The 21,112-nt window shown below is 41.0% G+C and overlaps 1 protein-coding gene and 1 pseudogene across 1 annotated transcript in view; both read left to right on the top strand.

Annotated features, from left to right (window-relative positions):
* The window catches only part of ANKLE2 (ankyrin repeat and LEM domain containing 2), a gene marked incomplete in the record, with an annotated part of 2,117,323 nt that overhangs the window by 66,114 nt on the left and 2,030,097 nt on the right, over positions 1–21,112 (top strand).
* LOC122793795 lies at positions 3,125–3,255 on the top strand (annotated as a pseudogene).

Here is a 21,112-nt window from a genome sequence, read left to right on the forward strand (position 1 = left end):
GTTTTTGTACTAGACGTATACACTGATAAGCTCTCTTTGACTAAACTTTTAATCCTATATATATTGATATTAAGCTTTTACATGAATTACTGTTAATTGTTACTTAGTATGATCCTAATGGTCCTTATGTAGATAGTTACAAAGAAATGCAAGAGAGTGTATTCTCCTCAATTTAAAGATTTCTTTGCAAGGTGTAATTCAAAAAGATAAACACGATGCACCAAGGTGACACACAATAACGTTTAATAAAATAAAAAACAGATGAACAAAGGTGAGCGCTTTCGCAACCGTGGTTGCTTCATCAGACAAAACTAAAATGCATTTCAGTGCTTAAATAGGTACAAAAGTAGCCAATTATCACATTATTAATTTAAAGCATGACATCATTAATTAACTATAATTGATGTGATAATTGGCTACTTTTGTACCTATTTAAGCACTGAAATGCGTTTTAGTTTTGCCTGATGAAGCAACCACGTGTTTATATTTATATTTTTGCACCCTGGTATTACCCGCAGCCGTTTTTCTTCAGTAATTCAAAAATACATCTTTCATCACAAATTCCATGGACCATATTTTTGTGCATCATGTCACTGTTTGGGTTAATATATTTATTTTGGAAGTGGCATTTCTTTTGCTTACCAATTCTTATGTAAGATTTTCATTTATTTATTTGTTATCTAGTTCAGATGTGCTTTGTATGCGTTTTATATGGTTATACAATTAATTTTCAGTTGAATATTTCTTTGAAAAATTTCTTCCTATATTAACAATGTATAGATATATATATTTTTTTATTTTGATAACGTAATGCAAAACTGAATCCTTGCATGACTCTCACGTATACAAGAACATCCAGAAGGTGTAGTACATTTGCATGGTAGTGTTTGCATAGGTACTTTTATAACCAGAGCAGACTTTGGAGAATATTTCCTGAGATAGATGGCATAGCTGAAAGTATGATGGGAAAGAGAATGCTAATTGGGAACATGCTTTTTTTGGAAATATAATGTGTTGTATATGTAATATGATGAGTGAAGGAGGTTATGTACCAAAAATGATGATTATTAGTATTTAGTTTGAGCATATTTTTAGTTTGCCAAGAGTTTACTAGGAAGGGTTCATTGGGGACGGTTTGGGTGTGAGAGGGTTACTTAGCAACATTCCCCAGTTTGTAGTCATCTGTAGGTTGTATTAGCCAGAGGTCTCTCTGCCTGTTAATCTGAGAATTAAATACTGAAAAGGAGACGTCCTACTAGTAACCCTGAAGGACACTGCTGGTCACTTTCATACTTTCTGATGAGACACCCCCAACTTGCAGTGAGTGGCTTGTGTCTTTCAGCTAGTTTGCCAAATCATGTAATAATATGAAGAGTGACATTTTTAATGGAGGATCAGATTTGAATGACAACTGCCATTTGAACTGAAAGACTGCAATACTTGCAGGGCAATGAGATAACTGGCAACAGTGCTTTTATTTTCATCTGACGAGTAACGGATATAAAATCCGTCCCGAAGTGTGTATAGTGTTGTTGAGAAGAATATGTATGCCATTTGGTGGCATACAGAGTGACATTAATATATTTGTTTTATTACAATTCAAATTGTGGCCACTCTTTTGTCTTTGAAGCTAAGATGCACAGTCTGACAGTGTTTATAACATTATTCCAGTAACATTCCCAGTAATTTCACAGGAATATCCCAATTTATTTTGCGCGTACACATTTTTATAGCTGGAGTGAAAATAGATTCCTCTGTTTCATGTACAGAAAGCCTAAATTCCCTTAGGTAATGTGAACAGGGTCATATCACATTTGGGGGCTTCACTTGCACTCTGTTTCATTCAAAAAAAAAGTTAATGCAGTTCTTTCATTAAAAGATTTGTTTATATGATAAAATGAAGCTGCTGGTATTGGTAGAAAATTGTGCCACTGACTGTTGGCTAGTTAAGCAAAATATAGCTGTGCAATAACTAACTAGCTTTATGACTTTTTGTCCTTGTTAGTTGAAATCTGCGACCCCAACAGATGTCTGTTTTTCTGTAGGTAATACATGCTTGAGATTACTTTTTTATTGTCTACATGATGTAACGTGTGTTGAGATGCACCTTTTAGTGACAGAGCATTAACATTGTACTTTTTCAAAATTTTCTTGCTTTATTCTTTTTGTTTTTTGCACAGGTTGTATAGAAAAAGGGCCCATTTTGCTGTATTACTCTAACAGAGATAATCGGACTTGAAAATAAATTTGAATTAGAGGTTGCAAGTAAAGAAGTTTTCAGTGGTGTTTAGAACTTTGGTTTTGTTGTAGCAAATCTGTGTTTTTAACTAACAAATATTGAGAAAAAGGACCTAAAGTGAACATGTTAAGGCAGTTTTATGTTTGTGGCAATGTTATTAAGAAGTTATCAGGCTACCACAAGTGAAAAATGTCATAAAAGAATCTAGGATAATAAAAGTGGCAAAAAGCTCAAAGATTCATTTCAGATTAACATATTAATGACTACACGTGCATAAATTCAAAAGCTCCTGTCTCTCACATAGTTTTATTTGAATAAAACTTTGTATAAATTAATGCTATCTATATGCATGTCTATGTGGAACTCCGAATATTAATTGCATCCGTAGATTTCCAGACTGCAAAGCTATAAGAGTAAACATGTTGCAACAAAGATGTATAAATGTTTTCAAGCACAACTCTATATTACTACTCATCTGTGTAGCAGAATAAACTTGCAGTGCGTGGAGTACGATTATTGTCAAAAAAAATTCAAATAATTCCTGGTTAAGTGCTACTGCAGAGTGAGACCCAACCTTAACAAAGTTTAGAGGATTGTTACACTCCCCCTAGATGCTGCTAACATCTTGTCTGCACTGAAAGTAGACAGTGTGACCAGAAAACAGCAGCAGCAGCATGGCAAGAAATGGATTAGTTTCAACTCCCATTTTGGCCTGTTGTTTGCTGAAGTACACCCAACATACCTCTCAACTTGGAAATGTCAAAAATGTGGACAAAGCCCCATGAAAAGTAGTTATAACTGGCCAAAATTCAGGATGCTGGTTAACATAAAGTTTGCATACATAATCATGTAGTTGAAACTAATCCATTTCTTGCCGTGCTGCTGATACTTGCCTGGCAGGGGGAATACCATGCTCAAGAAAGTGTTTTCCCCAGAGTGAGGCTCTTCCATTGCACATTTCAGTTGGGTTGACCCCTGTGATTTCCCACATGTGGGAAACTAAACTGCATAATAATGTAACCCCACCCACTCCCGTGGAATTATGGGATACCAACATGAAGATTGAAGTCACTGTATAATAATAAATAATGGCAGACATTTGAATTTCAGACTTCATATCCCTCAGAAAACACATAGTTAATTACTATCTGAAATTACAGGAGCAATATTTAATATCGGTCTCTCTTGGCCCTTTGTCCCACTCCCACCATTATCTTTGGCTTTGTCCGACATAAATAGATCATACACTTTCCCGATAATAACAAATTCATAAATTATTTGTTGACTGAATAAAAGGGCTGGTCTTTTAACTCTCTTCAGTCATGACCCGAACTTGATAGAACAAGTATAACATGAATTTAATTTAAAAAAGCATAATACAGCTTAGGTAGACAGCAAGCAATTTAGCAACATAATAAACAATGGGAAACTGAATAGAGCAAACATAAATACTTCCGTAATTAGAATCGCAATTCATGGTCAAAATATTAATTATGTTATGATGCAGGTTAAGGGTCTGCATTGATGGCATTCTTTAAAGCACACCCAAACGATAAGAAAGTGGCACATTCCTTCGACAACTCAATAACTACCCTAAACCAGCTAATAATGATACAGTGTGCACCAGCAGGAAGGAAATTAGCTCATGGTAAGTCAGTCTTGTGACACTATATAATAGTTTATTACAGCATACATAAATGCGTAGGTACAGACTGTAGGTAAACTCGCAGGATAAAGCTATCATCTAATCTGCACACCCACCAATCCAGGCAAGCCACCAGCAACACATCTGTTCTGCACCTTTGGCATTCATCTCACAAATACAATAGGAGTAGGACTGTGTTTAGATTAACTGCCACCTGCAACCAGAAAAAAAGAGGCTTAACAGATGCACACATTTGCATCAACTGCATGTGAAACAATGTTTCAGGCTGTTGTAGAACAGAATTGCAATAAAACTTAGAGTATGTAATGTCCCCTTGCTCAGAGTTTCCATCTGCGAGCCTAACTATGTACTTCACATCTTAAGTGTCAGCAATGCATTCCTTCTTCACAGATACAAAGTAGCACGTTCTGATTCCTAAATCATTTCGTATGACATGCAGCAGCTGGAGAGACCACAGAGGTTCCTCACCAGGAGAGTCCAGGACCTCAAAAATCTACCATACACAGATGGGCTAAAAGCCCTATGCCTCTACTCTGTTTCATACAGACTCCTCAGAGGTGACCTGTGTCTGGCATACAAGGTGATCTCGGACCCCACCATGATGGGACTGCTGCATATTCACAAGTCAAGCTCCACTTGAGAAACCTGCACATGCGGCCTCAACCTGGTCTGTGACATCAATAGCACTTGCTGGCGGGACAGATTTGTGTCCCAGAGACTCCCCCATCTATGGAATAAACTCCCTCTCCATGTCAAGTGGAGTACCTTTTACCCTTTTTAAGCGGAGTCTGTATAACTTGATGGGAAATAAAAAATACATCCCTGGGATTCCACCCATGTCCCTGCTGGACAGGGGCATCGGGTGCTGATTTGTCTATGCATGGGCTAAACTCTTGACTAGGCTTATAAGGACCTCAGGGCCAGTAGCCTAGTAACTTCCTGTGATCCTATGACCTCTAAATTACGTTGACTGCTTGCGTCTTGCCATCCACCCTCAGACAGAAATGTATTGCCCCACTGCTCATTCCAGCTACCTGACTTTCCTCCTCTCCCATGTGATTGTTGCTGCAAGTGCAGCACAGCAGCATTAACCTTATTCACCCATAGCGGTGTGGAGTAGCAAATCAGTGGCAGCACTGGCGAAAGGGACTGTGCTTGTGTAGCATCCGTGCTGAGCGCCTCGGTGCCCAAATCGAATTCCTTCCTCTTGCAGAGCATGTCATTCAGGAGCTGTGAGGTCCACGAACAAATTTTGCCCTTAACTACATACCTGTAGAAATGGGCATGATGTCCTCATTTTTCGCAGTTCCTTCCCATTTGAATTCCTTCCACAATCTGCATATTTTTTCTTGATGCAACAAGTCCAACTTCCCGACTGACCATTACTTGCTATTTTTTTTCCCTCCACTACAGTTTTAAGCTGATGACCAGCTTTAGGTCCATAAATGAAAGTGATTCAAGCAGCTGAGAGTGAGACTGAGACATTACAAAAGAAAATGACTACTCTGAATCCAGATACAGAAACATTTATGATTGTATACACAAAACACTGTGTCTCTCTTAACAACAACTAAGAATGGAAGCTGTGAGACACTTCTAGTGCATTGTCATCACTACCAGGCAGTACCCACGATTTGAAACTCCCACCCACTCCAGTCTTCAACTGAGACAGGTCGTCAGGCACTGCCTCACAAAGATGATATCATCACGCATGCCCCTGCATGTTGCGAAGCGTGATATCACACATAACTTCAAATGATAAATAAATAAATAATTGGAAATTAAAGGGGCCATTAGGAAACTTGTGGCTTCCCGTAATTTTTCTCTCAAAACCAGTAAATACCAAGGAATTCAGTACAGTTGAGAGGTATGACACCCAGTACTTTGGTTACAACTGCTTCCATTATACAGGGAATATGTAAGACGTCAACCACTTCCCAACAGCTTTACCATCATCCAAAGCTAGTACACATCTCTCTCTCTTTTTAAATCTGATTTTTCACTAACTAGCAGTACGTGGAGAAGATCCATGCATTACAAAGAATTAAAATTGTATCTCTGATCTTAATGAAAATTTGTATTTTCGACATGGATGTGAAGATTCATCTCTCATACTTCGCACTTGAGGTGAATTTCTTGGAATCCATGTCTCAAACACACAATATGCGTATTAACAATCTGCAACCCAATCATAATTAAGTGTATAATGTTTCTTCAGGATGGGCTTCAGTGGTTGTGTTGATTTTGAGTATGGGGAGATCAAATGGCTGACATTTACCTTGATAGAAAAAAAACAAAAGGCCATTGAGCAGTAACTACACATTCAGATTATAAGCAGCAATGCCTGAAGAATTCCTGATTATTTCAGTGGTACCAAGTAAAAATTATTTTGCACTTGCACATACTAGATTTTCTAGTAGCAGATTTTCTCACCTCCTTTAGTACCTGCTGTCATCCAGGCAGGCAGTCGAAGAGTTTTCAGATTGGGGCTGTATCAAACAAATCCTGTTTTGTGTGAGCAAATCCAGACTTGGGAAAATTGTCATAATTGTCCTTGCCCTTGGCTACATTGAAAAGACTAGAGAACTGCTATTGTCTTAACCAAAAGAGATTCACCACCACAATTTTTGGATAGTCCTTCTGGGACTTCAGAAGAACCATGGAAATTGGTAGATAGGGCAGAAAGGTATACGAGAGCATTCCAGTCCATGTGAATAAGGAAGCCTCTTTCTTCCAGGCATGTTTTCAAGGAGTCCTGTAATAGAATTTTTTGAATTGTCTGTTCTGAAAGGAAGCAAACCGATCTACTTGAGGTATACCTCAATCCTCGCTGGATAAATTCTTAAAAGACCTTAGGTTGAAGTGTGCATTCGTGGGGGGGGGGGGGGGGGGGGGTCTGTCCTTTACCTGCTGAGCTTATTTGCATCCAGGTTTTGCTCTAACCGAATGTATGAAGCCTGAAGACTCAAAACTTGAGTTGAACTGCTACCTCCCTGGCTGCCATAGCAGTCTGCGGAGAGGGTATGATCTGATACCTCCTGTGTGTTTATGTATCACTAGAAGTGTATACAGACAACAGTGCAGTGAGGTCCTGGGGACAAAACATAATTCAAGGCTTTCAAAGCATTGATAACAGCCAGCATCTCTCTGATATGTATGTATTTCAGTCTGTCTACAGGATCACACAGAGATTGCACTTTTACTCCATTGGAAACTGCTCCCCACTCTCTGTCTGAAGCATCGGTGGTACTGACTAGGAATGGAAGAGGGTAAAGGGAGAATGGAAAATTTAGATTTCAAGCTGTCTGGTCTACCACCGTCCAAGCTCCCTCTTTACAAACCCCAGAACTAAGGTTCTGAAAGGACAAAGGGTGTAGATGCTGAGTCTAGACTGATCTGAGGTACTACTGCATTTTTCAAGTATGTAGTCAGGGCATCGGAAGCATCAGAATCCTCAATGCAAAGTACCTCAAAATCCTGAGAAACTACATTGCAGATGCATGACTTTGAAAGGAGCAACACTAAAATAAAACTGTGGAAGTATGTTTACTTTGGAGGACAAAAAGCCTGGTGCCAAGGCAGAGTTTATCAAACATCCCAAGAAAATCCTTATTTGAAAAGGGATGAGAGAAGACTTCTGAAACCATCATCATCAGCCCCCTTTTCCCATTTTTTCTGCATGGGGTCAGGGTATCGTATTAACTGTCCCCAACTCTATCAATTCAGTGCCGCACTCCTGCCTTCTTCAACACTCGTGCCCGAGTGTCGCAGATCTTATTTCACATTATCCATCCACCTCTTAGCTGGACGTCCTCACTTCTCTTACCTTCTTCCAGTTTGTCCCAAATCTTCCTCACCAGATTGTCGTCGTCTTTTCTGCATGTGTCCAAACCACCGTAATCTGTTCTCTTTGATCATTTCTGCAATTGGAGCTATTTGGCTTCTGCTGTTATGTCCTCATTTCCTCATCTGTCCCACATTGTACATACTACCACCCGTCTCAGGCACTTCATTTCCATCACCTCTAGCTTCTTCAACTGTTCTGCCTTTACTGAGCAGGTTTCTGTACCATACAGTAGTACTGGTCACAGCACTGTCTTGTACACGTTACTTTTCAGCTTCTTTGGCATTCTTCTGTCACAGACTACACCTGACACTGTCAGTTGGCTGCAACCCTTCTGATTCTAGCTTTGGCCTCTTCATTCAGACTTCCCTTCTCAACCACCCCTCCCAGATACTTGAAGCTGTTTACCTGCTCCACTGTCTTCTCTTCTATCTCTGTTCTCAGCTTCTTCTGATTTCCCCACTTTGCTGCCATTACTGCTGTCTTACCTGTACTTAGTTTCATCCCATGTGCCTTCAATTTTTCATTCCATTCTCCTATTCTTTGCTGAAGTCCTAGCTCAGAGTCCGCCTGTAATGCCACATCATCTGCCTACAGCAATTTTGTTGACCTGTCTGCTAATGTAGTCCATCACTAGTATGAACAGCATGGGCTTAGAGCTGAACCCTAGTGTACACCTACTCCCACTGGGAACCCCCTGTGAGGCCAAACACTGTTTGTACTTGAGTCATTGGGTCCTTGTACATAGCCTGCACTAATTCTGCCAATGTTTCTGGGACTTCAGACCACCGCATTAATGCCCAGATCAGCTTTCTTGGGACCTTCTCCTATGCTTTCTCCAAGTTTAGGAATGCCCAGTTAGACTCTGTCCTCATCTCTAGCTTCCTCTCAAGTATCTGTCTCACTGCAAACATCGGGTCTATTGTGCTGCATCCTGATCTGAATCTGAACTGCTCATTTCCCATCTTATTTTCTACTATTTTGCGTATCCGTTTATCAGTCACCCTGTCCAGAACTTTCATGCAATGTGATAAGAGTTTGATGCCTCTGTACTGCCCACAGTTGTGGATATCTCCTTTTGTTCTTGTGCACTGGCACAAGTATGCTTATTCTGCAGTCATCTGGGATATGCCTTTCTCTCCACTGTGCTATTAGTACCCTCAGGAGCCATTTCTCCCCTAACTCACCCAGCATCTTTATCATATCTCCTGTGACCTCATCTGAACCTGCTGCTTTCACTGACTTAATTTTCCTTAGTGCTGTTCTTACTTCTTCTAGGGTGGGCTCCTCTTCTTCTCTCATCATAGGGTGTTTATGGGGCAGTACAGCTTTTGTGGGGGGTTTTCTTAATTCAGAAGCTGCTGGAAATACTCCTTCCATCTGTCTTTGTTCTGTGGACTGGTGAGCAGGTTGTTGCTGGCATCCCTTATGAAGGGTGCCTGACTATCTTCTTTTGTCTTTCTGTTTTTGCCTTGCAGTCTGATATAGTTTCTGTGCCACTTACTGAGTCACTTTCCAGAAGTTGGTAGAGTGCCTCTGATGCCCTCTTCAACTTCTTTTTTAGCTTCTTTTGTTAGCCAACCATTAGTCCTTCTTAGCCTGGTCAGTCTTTTCTATCTTCCCACTTCTTCCTGCACTCCTCTTTTCTTTTGATGACTTCCTGGACTTCTGCATTCCACCACCAGCTTTCTTTATGTAACTTATTTCCATACGTGTCTCGGTCACATAACTTTATGTAGCCCTAACACATGCTGTTTTTAGATGTTGCCATTCTTGTTCAATTCCACCTATTTCTTCCTCCTTTTGGGGAGCTAGAGCTTTGAGTAACCCTTTGAACTGTTCTACTTTCTCTCCAGTCAATGTCCGGATCTTCAGCCTGGTCTCTGACCTTAGAGCCTTCTCTGACCACTGCTTGCAGCTGATTGTGGCAACCAGTGGTTTATGCTGTGGACCGACTGTTTCATTTTGGATGAATTTGCAGTCATGAATTCTACCCCAGTGCCTTTTCCTTAATAGGAGGGAGTCTACCTGAGTTGCATGTTGACTACTCTTGTATGTAATCTTGTAACAGTCTGTCTTTCTAAACCATGTGTTAGGTATTATCAAGCCATTTGCCAGGCAGAAGTCTAGAGTGGCTTCTTTTTCTTTATTCCTGTTGCCCCACCCATGTGGACCCAGGCAGTCCTCATATCCTGTTTTGTCTTTCCCAGTATGTGCATTCAAGTCGCCCATTTTCAACACCATTTGATGTCTTGCTTTATTTAGTAGGTCCTGCAACTGTTGTCTGAATGCACTCTTTTCTTCACTATCACGACCCTGCTGTGGGGCATAGGTTGAGATTATGAATGCTGCCTTATCGCTACACTGGAGGATTGCTATGAGTCTGTCATTAATTCTGATGATATCCCTCGCTTCTTTCTGAAGCCTCTTTCTCACCAAAATTCCTACACCATTTCAACAGAGCTATCCCAAGTAACCCAGGCTGGGCAGCTAGACACCGGCCGGTCAGTAGCTTATCGACCCAGGGCTGCTGGGCTTTATGGTGGGCACACACTGGCCAGTAGGGGCACATATACCCCTCCCACTGTTAGCAAAGATCCCTGGCGTAGGTCAGGGTAGGCCAGGTCCTCAACCCACTTATCACTGGTAGCTACCCTTGCCCATTTTTGGCAACATTAGTCAACATGACCGAATCACCTAGAGCCATATTTTACACAGTCGAGTGACTAGCCCTGCCACGGCGCTCAGTCTGTGATCCGTGTTCTCCTATCTTGAGGATACTGCGCACCACAGTAGATTCCCATAGCGATTGGTCTGTACAACTCTTCCCGCTATAAGGCACCATGTACAGTCTGTGCTGCTGCCCACAGCGCCATTCATTGGTGAGTTTGAGATGGAAAACACTCAGCATGTTTTTCAGACATGGGAGAAACCCCACAGAGACGGGAAGAATGTGCAAACTCCAAACAGGCATTGGTCGGCGTTCAGGATTGAACCTTGTACCTTATGTATGGGAGGCAAAGACCTTAACCGTTATGCCAACTGGTCTCATCAGAAGACTTCTGAAAGTTGATTTAAAAACCCAGACTGAAGTAGAAGATTCTTAACAGTTGCTAAGTATACTTCAGAGTTGTAAAGAATCTGCAAAAATAAAACAGTTGTGGAAGTATGGAAAATGTAAATGCCTTAAGGTCCACAGTAAGCAGTGACTGGAACTAGGCATTTTGTGAAAACCCTTGATGACGTGAATAGTCCAAAGTGTAAAACAGAACTTATAAAGTAAGCCAGATGCAGCAAATCTGAAGGAATGCCTGAAATGCTTTGCAGCAGGAATGAGATGGTATATGTCTTTTAAATCCAAATTTACTATGAAAGCTAGTGGAGAGATTGAAAGTACAAGTTTCTGATGAGTTAACATCTTGAACTTCATCCTAGTTCAGAAAAGAAAGTTTCAGTACAGGCCTCCAGGATCCTTCTGGTTGGGGAATTAGAAAAATTCTTGAATAAAAACCTTTAGCTATGATATTGAGAGGCACTTTGATTCTCTAAGACAGCATGTGGTGCAAGATGGGAGAAAATAGTGGTCTGGTTCACTAGATAAGAAGGATTCCCCTGGAAAGGAAGGAGAGATTTGTATTGCAAAGAGTAATCCCACTGTATTACCTTCAGAACTCAGTTTGATGCCACAGGGGAAGGTGAAGACTTATCGAATACAGACCCTCATCCTGAGGCTACAACTCCTTTACCCTGGTTTCCTCCTTCAGGGCTTAAGAATCTTAGGTTTTCAGAGCCAGCTGTTTGTCATTTCCTCCTTCTGATAGGATCCAATGCCCTGGAAAATTTTTGACTCTGATCCCTACCTTGGTTTCCTCCACTCCGATGGTGTTGGAGACTGGCAGACCTCGGGGCTGACAGGTTGAGGTGAGGTTCTGTGGTTTGGGTTCAGTGATTCCTGTTTTGGGGTCAACCATACCTCTCAGGGCCTCTGCTCTTGATAGTTAGCTGCAGTCTCAGCATTGGGGCAGGGCAGAGTGTCCCCAGGTTCCAGTGTGTCTTTGGGGTTTTCGGGTGTTAGGTCTGCACGTTGTGATTGGCCTGCTTCTGCCTCTGCTTTCAACACTACAGAAAGGTTTTTCTCCCATCAGTAGATAGGTAGTGGTTAAGTACAACCACTCTCCCTCCCTCTTCCACATCTGGGCTTGTGACCACTTGCGCCGGGACAGATCGCTATGGGTGGCCTCCAGTCGACTCTCACTGTAGGGGCTCCAGCCACTTCCAGTTCCCCCCAGAGTCTCCTAGGTGGGAAGTCTCAGGGAAGAGGAAGCACTTGAACTCAGTTGAAAAGTGCCTCACTGAGGCTACTGGATAAGGGTCCCCCAAAATCTCTCCCTTTGGCGATCTTTTGGAACTCCCTTTGCCAGCATGGGGGTTGGACCACTGAAACCCCTTCCCTGGAAGAGTCAGTGTTTTTGGAGGCCTTCAGAGTGGACTCGCCTACATTCTGGATGGTGACCCCCCCCCCCGATGCCCAAATTTCCTGGTGTCCCAGAAGGCATGGAAGGAGCCTGATGTGATGGAACCTACCCCTAAAAAGCCCAACTAGATTCTCGCCCCTCCCAAGGGAGTCTTCTTCCAACCACATCCAGGTTTAGAGGGTCTGGTCACCACAGGAAATAAAACAGCATATCAACATTATGGAAATGGATGCTTTTATTTTGGCTTTTCTGGCTATGCACTACCTTTGTGGACTTCAGGTCTACTCAGAGTTTTCATAGACAACGCCACTGTTATGTGGTAAATAAACGGGGGAACAAAGTCTTTACAGTCATTGCACATTAGCCCTTACAGCATGGGATTTTTGGCATCTGCCATCAACTGATTCTTTAAGCGGTCTGTATTTCCTCAGAGCACGGTGTTGTAGACAGTCTGAGCAGATCCACAACACATCCTTGTGTCTGGATGCTTAACAGAGAGGTTTTTCTGGACATTGAACATCAGTGGTGTACTGCTCAAGTAGATCTTTTTCCTCCCCTCAGAACAGATAACTTCCCAAGTTGTGTTCGAAAATGTGAAGTATTCTGGCTTGGAAGTTGGATGCCATGTCTTGTTCATTGAAAGGGATGTTCCTGTATGTGTAACCCGCTCATCCTGTCTTAATAAATGTCCTACACAAGATCACGTTGGTCAGGCCCAAAATTGTGTTAGTGATGCCGTTTTAGGCCAGACAACATTGGTTTCCATTCCTTTTTCACCTGTCCAGGGGCAGCCATCACAAGTTACCCCACAAAATGGATATACTCACACAAGACAAGGGCTGTCTAATTCACCATCATCTTCTCGCTCTACAGTTGACTGTCTGGGTAATAGGATTTTGAATCTTTCATCACCAGTTTCCTGAGTACATACTTCAGTTTTAGGAGTCTAGAAAACCCATTGCTAGAAGATCTGTCGCAAAGTGGAAAACCTTTTCTTCTTGGTGTCGCAACCCTCTTTTAGTGGGTATTCCTAATGTTCTTTCTGATTTGTGTGAGTTGCTCAGAGTCTGGCATACTCTTCTGTTAAAACTCATTTGACAGACCTTTCTGCTTGCCTGCCTCTAGATCCACCACTGTCCTCTAGGCTTGTGGTTAAACAGTTTCTGAAAGGTTTCCTTCATATTCGGTCTCCAGGAAAACCTATTTTTCTTTTTTGGGACCCAAACTTTGATCTTAAAATTGACTCGGTCTGCAACTTCTTCCTCTTTTTAAAAAAGAAAAAAAAATATCTGGAAAATTGTTTTGTTGGTAGCCTTGACTTCTGTAAAAGGAGTCTCAACTTCAGGCCCTTATGGCAGATACTCCTTTTCTGGTTTTCCACTGAGACAAATGTCTCTTAGAACCAATCCTACTTTAATGACAAAAATGGTTAGTGTCTTTTGAATCGGATCATCCATCTTCCTTCATTCTTTCCAGCTCCTCAAAATAGTAGTGAGAAGATTCTCCATTCTTTGGATTGGCAGGGATGGCTCGGATATTATTTGAACAAGACTAAAGAAATTGGGAAATCTGAGCTACTTTTTGTTTCTTTTTTAGGACAAGAAGTTGAGTTTCATTTTCCAAGCAAACCATCTTTTCTTCGATTTCAAAAGCCATTTCGTTTTGGTCTTCTCTTTATGGCAAGTAGCATCCTTTTGTTTGTGCTCACTCTATTTGGGTGGTTTACTCTTCTAGAACTTTTTTAATGGTCTCAATGCTAGATCCATTTTGGAAGCAGCTACTTAGTCCTCTTTGCATACATTGATGACATACACTGTACATATGCTGATGATGCTTCCTTAATCTGCTCAGCCCCCACAATCACAGAGCTCCAAGAAAAAAACTCAAGTAGCCCTCCAAAAACATTGAAAGTTATCTTACAGTCCAGCACCTGTTCTAAACTCCCCAAAAAACAAGCTCATGGTTTTCCAGCTTACCCTGACAGCGAACAAGGATATTATGACTGCAATTGATGTAAAGGACTTGTATACCATCATTCCACACTTTATTGCTTTAGAATGGACCAGGGAATACTTGGAGAATAAAAAAAATGGATCATATAATAGTTAACAGTGTTATAGAACTGTTAGAAATAGTTCTCACCAACAATTTCATATATTTTGAAGAAGATATTTATAAACAAAAGGAAGAAGTTGCTATGGGTTTCCCGGTGGGGTTATGTTTCGCAAATGTAGTCATGTTGGAATGGGAACGGAGGTTCATACACAATAGTATTCATGTAGGAAACATCAAATTTTACTTGCGCTGTTTGGACGACAGATTCTTTATTTGGGGAAATGATGAGACTACTCTTCAAAATTTTATACAATATATTAATGAAAGTACAGACTTACTTAAATTTACATGTCAGTATTATAAAAATTAGATGATATTCTTGGATGTAATGCTTAGGAAAAAACACGATTTGGGTGAATATGTAGCTAGCGTATACAGAAAACCCACTTACTCTAACATGTTACTGCACAACTCCAGCTGCCACCCCTTCAAACAGAAAAGGGCAGTGGCAAAGGGCCAACTGGTAGGGGTGGCTAGAATGAATAAGCTGGATACAGATTTTTACAAAGAAGTGGACAGGCATGTTAATTAGGAGAGGTTATCCGTATGGATTGTTATGTGAGCCAATTGCAGAAGTTACATCCAAAAGAAGTGGGGTTTTATCAACCTTTTCTGCCAGGGAATCTACAAAGTGGTGCAACAACTAGCATTAATGGTAATCATAACAACAACAAAAGATATAACAATGCATTTATTACAACTTTTAATAAAGCTAGTGGCAACATTAAATGGATTATGAATAATCAGAGCAGAAGTTCCGTAAAGCGATTGCAGCCCCCCAAACATCTCCAACGCCCAAGTGAGAACTGCTCTCTCCAAAGCAAAAAACACAGCATCCATGGGACCTGATGGTGTCCCCGGCTGTGTGCTCCATGAACTCAACGAGGAATTAAACCCACAGCTAGGACAGCTGTTTAATCATAGTCTTACCTCTGGATACGTACCCAGGGAGTGGCGCACTGCAACTGTGGTCCCACTTCACAAAGGCGGTGCCTCCACCGACCCTGGAAATTACCGGCCCATTAGCTTGACAAGCCTTATCTGCAAAGCCATGGAGAGGATCATAATGGACCTCATAAATAAAGACATAGGGAATTTGCAGACTTTGGATCCATCCCAGTTTGGCTTTGTCAAAGGCAGATCATGCCTTCTAAACTTGGTTGACTTTTTCAAACAGTCACCAAAGCCATTGATGAGGAAAGGCAGTCCATACAGCCTACCTCGATCTGGCGAAGGCCTTGATACAATACCCCACTCGGGTATCATTGAAAAACTCATCAGCTTAAATGTTAACCCATACATCACAAGATGGGTTGCAAACTGGCTGAGTGACAGAACCCACAGGGTCAGAGTTGCTGACGCCATGTCAGACTCAAAGCCTGTCACAAGTGGTGTACCACAGGGCTCAGTCCTGGGCCCACTCTTGTTTGGCATCTACTTTTCCGAAGTACAAGCAAACACAGGAGGGTTATGGCTGACAAAGTTTGCAGATGACTGCAAACTGGGTGCCATAGTAGAAAACACATCTGACACAGATATCCTTCAGACGGGTCTCACAGAAACGGATAACTGGTGCTAGAGCCATGGCCTAAAGTTAAATGCCAAAAAATGCATAGTCATACCCTTCGGGAAAAACAAGGTTACCCCTAGCTACCAAATAGGTGGCAATCCACTGAGCACAGAAGAAGTTATCAGGGACCTGGGGACCCAGGTTGATAGTAGTCTGTCATTCGACACCCATGTAGCTAAAGTAGTTAGGAAGACCTTCTACATTGCCCACCTTATCATGAAGGGATTCTCATCTAGATCAAGGGAGGTCATAGTCTCCCTATACTCATCACTCATCAGACCAATGATTGAGTACAATGCCCCATTCGGAATGTATCTGACCCGACACTTGCAGCAGCTGGAGAGGCCACAAAAGTTCCTCACCAAAAGGATAAAGGGTCTCAAACATCTGTCCTATGCTGCCCGACTGAAAGAACTCCAGCTCTATTCAGTCGCCACGCTTGCTCAGAGGTGACCTTTGCCTAACATACAAGGCCATGTCAAACCCAGATTTGATGAATATGCTTCACCTCAAAAATCTAGATCCGTCAGAGCCACAAGGGCGGGAGACTTAAACCTCGACACGGCTATTAATAGGACGTGCTGGAGGGATAGATTCATCACCCAAAGACTCCCTATGCTGTGGAATAAAATCCCGGTATATGTGAGGCAGAGCACCTCGCTGGCCTTGTTCAAGAGAAATCTTGACCAATGGATGGGAGATCGCAGATATACCCCAGGGATTACCTCAGTGTCACTGCTCGACAGAGGCACAGCAAAATAATGGGTATAGTTCCCCATACTAAAGGGGTGGCGTAAGCCACAAAACTATGGGCTAGGCTTGTAAATGCCCTCGGGCAGATAGCCTAGTATGAACCTATGAACTGGAAAGTGTTTTATGAACATTTAAATATAATTAATGGCATTGGTGAAGCACCTACAATTATTTACAGAAGGGGCTGCAACATCAAAAACATGGAGGAAGCAAAAAGCAAAACTATATGCTCTTTAAACACCAGGATGACTAAATTTGGCAAATGTAATTACTGCAAGTATATACTTGAGGGAACCCATATTAGTATAAGGGAAAGGAGACTGACTATAAAAGGTAAATATAATTGTGATACTTTAGGAATAATTTATTTAGCAAAATGCCAGGGATGTGAAGGATTTTATGTTGGAAAAGTGGAGCAGAAGTTCCGTAATTGAATTTATGAACATTTATATGAAATTAAAAAAGAAAAAACTACGAATGCTTTGTTTAGACATTTAAATTAACACCCTGAGCACACTTTTTTAAATTTAGTATCCTAGAAAGGGTGGAGAAAGAGAGAAAAGGGGGGCCCCGGACAGTAATTCTAGAACAACATGAATTAAAGTGGCAGCTACATCTAGAAGCATATAGATATCCAGGATTAAGTGACCATGTCAGTATAGCACCTATCCTGAAACTAAAGGCTTGGGAAAGATGAAAAAATCTACTCACATTTGCTAACTAAATGAAATGTTTTTAACAATGTATATATACATGTATGATCAGAATGTTATTTATGATACTTACATGAATTTAGTATTTATAGCTATTATCTTTAAAATAATAATATGATAAAGCCACGGTGGTGCAGCGGTAGCATTGTCGCCTCACAGCAAGAGGTTCTCTCATTCGATTCTTGGCTGGAGCGCCTTCTGTGTGGAGTCTGCATGTCCTCCCTGTGGTCGAGTGGCGTTCGAAAGACATGCATGAATGGGCGTGCCTTCGTTGAAGGTTGGGCATCGGGCTGGCACCTCAGCACCATAAAAATCGACTGCCAATCATTAGCGGACCGGAGTTCCGCTGTGGCGACCCCTAACCGGGAAAAGCAGAAAGAAAAATGACAACATCTTTAAAATAATATGATATAGTATGTATTATTTATGTAGGAAATTTTTGTTTATACATAGAAACGTGTTGGGTAAGGGTTTTATCACTTTAAATTTTGGGATTTTGAAAAGTCATATGACCGATTTAAGTTTATTTAAATGGCTTAACAACTATTGCACATTGTATCTGATGAAGTTTTAAAAGTTTTAAAATGAAAGCACTTATATGCTTGCTGGATTGATTGTGAGATTTTGCCTAAGGATTAAACCTGTTTTTAACGGATTGACTACAAACTGTTTGTCTTCCAGCAACATGTGCTTACAGTTTGTGTGTGTTTTTGGAACTGTTTTTTCTTCGTGTCCTTGTACTCCCATATCATTGCCAAACAATGGAACTCTGTTCCACACCATATCCTATCCATTAATGATACACGTACATTTAAACATACCCTTAAGGAGTATTTCTCCAAACATAGACTTTGCTCCTGTTCCCACCCAGGCTAATCATTTCAACTCACCAATGTCATACTCCATTTGTTCCCATTTCTCTGCACCTCCTGGCTATTTAAAGCCTTCTTACACTTAGAACATAACTTGTTATCACAAAAAAATGTATGGCAAAACTGTTTAATATGTCTACTTTGTAGACATCATGTTCAGAACCTTATAACTTGAAGTTCTATTTGTTTGTGTATTTTATGTAACTTTTTTTTTATTTGGTATACAACAAATATTAGAAATAAATAATAGTCTATGTAACCTGCTTGGAGCTTTTCTCCTTGGGTCTCCGCTGAAAACAGGCTTCTTCCCAGTCGGACACTACTCAATTAACGAATGAAATAAATAAAAATAATAATAATAAAATAAACTTACTAAGCACTATAAGTTGGAAGTGACCTCAAGGGCCAGAGCAAGTTTTCTAAGTCCATCCTCCATGTATTTTTGGTGGGTTCTTCAGTTCCTTCTTCCTCTTCCCATCTTTTATAGTAGCTTTAGTACTCTCCCTGTTGTAAGGAATGCTGAAGCAGTGATTAAGGAAGAACATAGTACAGCTGTGTAAGAACCTAGCATAACAGTAGATATCCTGCTCATCCTTGTTGCAGTATTCCTTCCCTCATGCCTTCTCCATGTTTTTTGTCCCCTTCTGCCTGAGGGGTCTTTTTCTTGATATACATTTACTGTATGTCTTCTCTTCCTCATTTGCAGCTACTGTTCTGAAGATTTGGTGCTCGTACTTCAGTTATATCCCTTATGCATCAGACGTAGGACATCTGTCTGGCATACAGCACATGGAAGGGCCCAAGAATTGGAATATCAAATGTTAGTGACAGAAACTCACAGCTCAGAAAAGCCTTCAGAGTCTGCCGTCAGTAAATCAACTTTCAAGACCCCTCTTCCTTACCCAGATATCCAAATATATTTAAATTGAGACAATCACTTTTTCCCTCATTATTGAAATATGTAACACATTCCAACATCTTTCAGCCTGGGAATGAAATGAGCTTCTTGCGTAATTAGTCCTGTGAAGAACACCATTAACCAACAAGTTATTTCTGGCAATCCCTGTTGTAAGGAATGCTGCAAAATTGATAAGTAGGACATACTACTGTTGTAAGTTCTTAACACAGCTGTATTTTTTCTGTTCTGAATGTTCACTGGCAGTTGTGGTTTTAACTCCTAATGGCTCATGAACATGCGAGACTTGCTGAAAAGTTGGGTAAAGTATTCAAAGAAATGTTGCTTAAGTGTATTGTGTACTGCACTATAAATTGCCTTCCAAAGTTCTGGAAGTATCTAGAAGTTGCTCTGTAATGAGAACTACTTCCACTGTTTGCTTTAAGAAAAACATGCACTGCAGTCAGTTGTGGCAAAGCCACTTGGTTATTGTACATGCTCACCAATTACTTTCAACTTGACCTCAGCAGTGACAGCATTTGAAAAGACAATGCTTATCCTGTTCAGAGTTCCTTTTCCTGCTTTTGGGTTACTCCCTCTCTGCTTGACACTTACTTTGGGTTACTACCAGAGTATTCTGAGCAAGAGTGACCTTCAAAGTAAGCTGTTACAGCATTGTATGTGTTAGTTCTATGTGCTGTCCTAGTAGAGCTCCGATCCTCTGCAGTATAATATATTCTTTTCCACTCTTCCTTTGTATCCAGTTACTCATGTTTTATTCAGCTGTTGCGTGAATTTCATTAAGGAAATGCTGTAGTATCATTAGAGTTAGTTTTTCCTAAGGGAAAACAAGGTTCTGGTGTGAGTGAAGAAGAAAGGCTATATGAGGCCTTCCCACAGTGTTGGGAATGTCATATGTGGACCACAGGGTTGCCCTCCAGAAGGGTAAGGATGAGAGATGTCTATACAGATTGCACAAGGGGTCATCAGAAGGAGCTGTCAAAGTATCTGACCCACTCTGGAAGGCAGTCTCAAAGATCATTTGAGCTGTCAAGCCATTGTATCATCCGTTAAGTCTGACTGTGGTTATTGCTCAATTTTAAGATGGGACTAATTGCAAGAAAAGGTCAAGCAACAAAAGAGTAAACCATTTTTGTTGTGGTTAGTGACAGAATCGGGTATAGCATTACTTCATTACAGACATGGCTTTTAAGGGAAAATGATCCTTGTATATTGTTTCTTCCATTAAAAGCAAAAACAAATAAAAAAAGAGCGAGCAAAGAGAAAATGACAGCAGACTAAATTTAAAAAATTGACAAATATGTACAGTTGCACATTGTCTTTATCAGTTTCATACAGTATAGCTTAGTGACATGTGCATTCTTGTGTGAACAGCAGCCTTCAGCGCCATGCCATCAGGAGTTGATAACTGTGGTGTTGCATCTCCTGTTACTACAGCTGTATGTCCTGTAGAACTTGTCTTTGCTAATGCTGCAGACCTTGACAGGATCCACTTATGGTAAGTTCAACTTACACAGCTGTACTTTACTTAACAGTAGATGTTGAAATGATCACTGCTGCAGTAGCACTGGCTGTAAGGGTCATATCCTGTCAAGGACATAACAAACAGTTTTCAAAGTTTCAGGGTACCTTCCACATGCCCAAACTGCCTTGCCAGGTTATGGACATTTCATTTTTTGTTCCTAGCATTTTCTTTATGGAGGGCTCAGCCTCCCTCTCTCTGCTGGAAGGAAAGCTGTGAAGGGCTTCATGCCCAAACTTGGGTCATGTGGAAGGTGCCCTGAAGCTTTGGAAGCTTGCTGCCTGTTATATCCTTGGCAGGGCACACTTGAGTAACATCATCATTATGATAAGAAATGAAGTATAAAATGACACCCATACTAAACTTTAGAATTGTGCCCTCCAGTGTCTTTTAAAAGCCTTCTGAACTGGCTGTATTGCTGGTACTT

The sequence above is a fragment of the Protopterus annectens genome, chromosome 2.part0, assembly GCF_019279795.1.
Source record: "Protopterus annectens isolate FY-2018-M chromosome 2.part0, PAN1.0, whole genome shotgun sequence".
Lineage (NCBI taxonomy): Eukaryota > Metazoa > Chordata > Ceratodontiformes > Protopteridae > Protopterus > Protopterus annectens.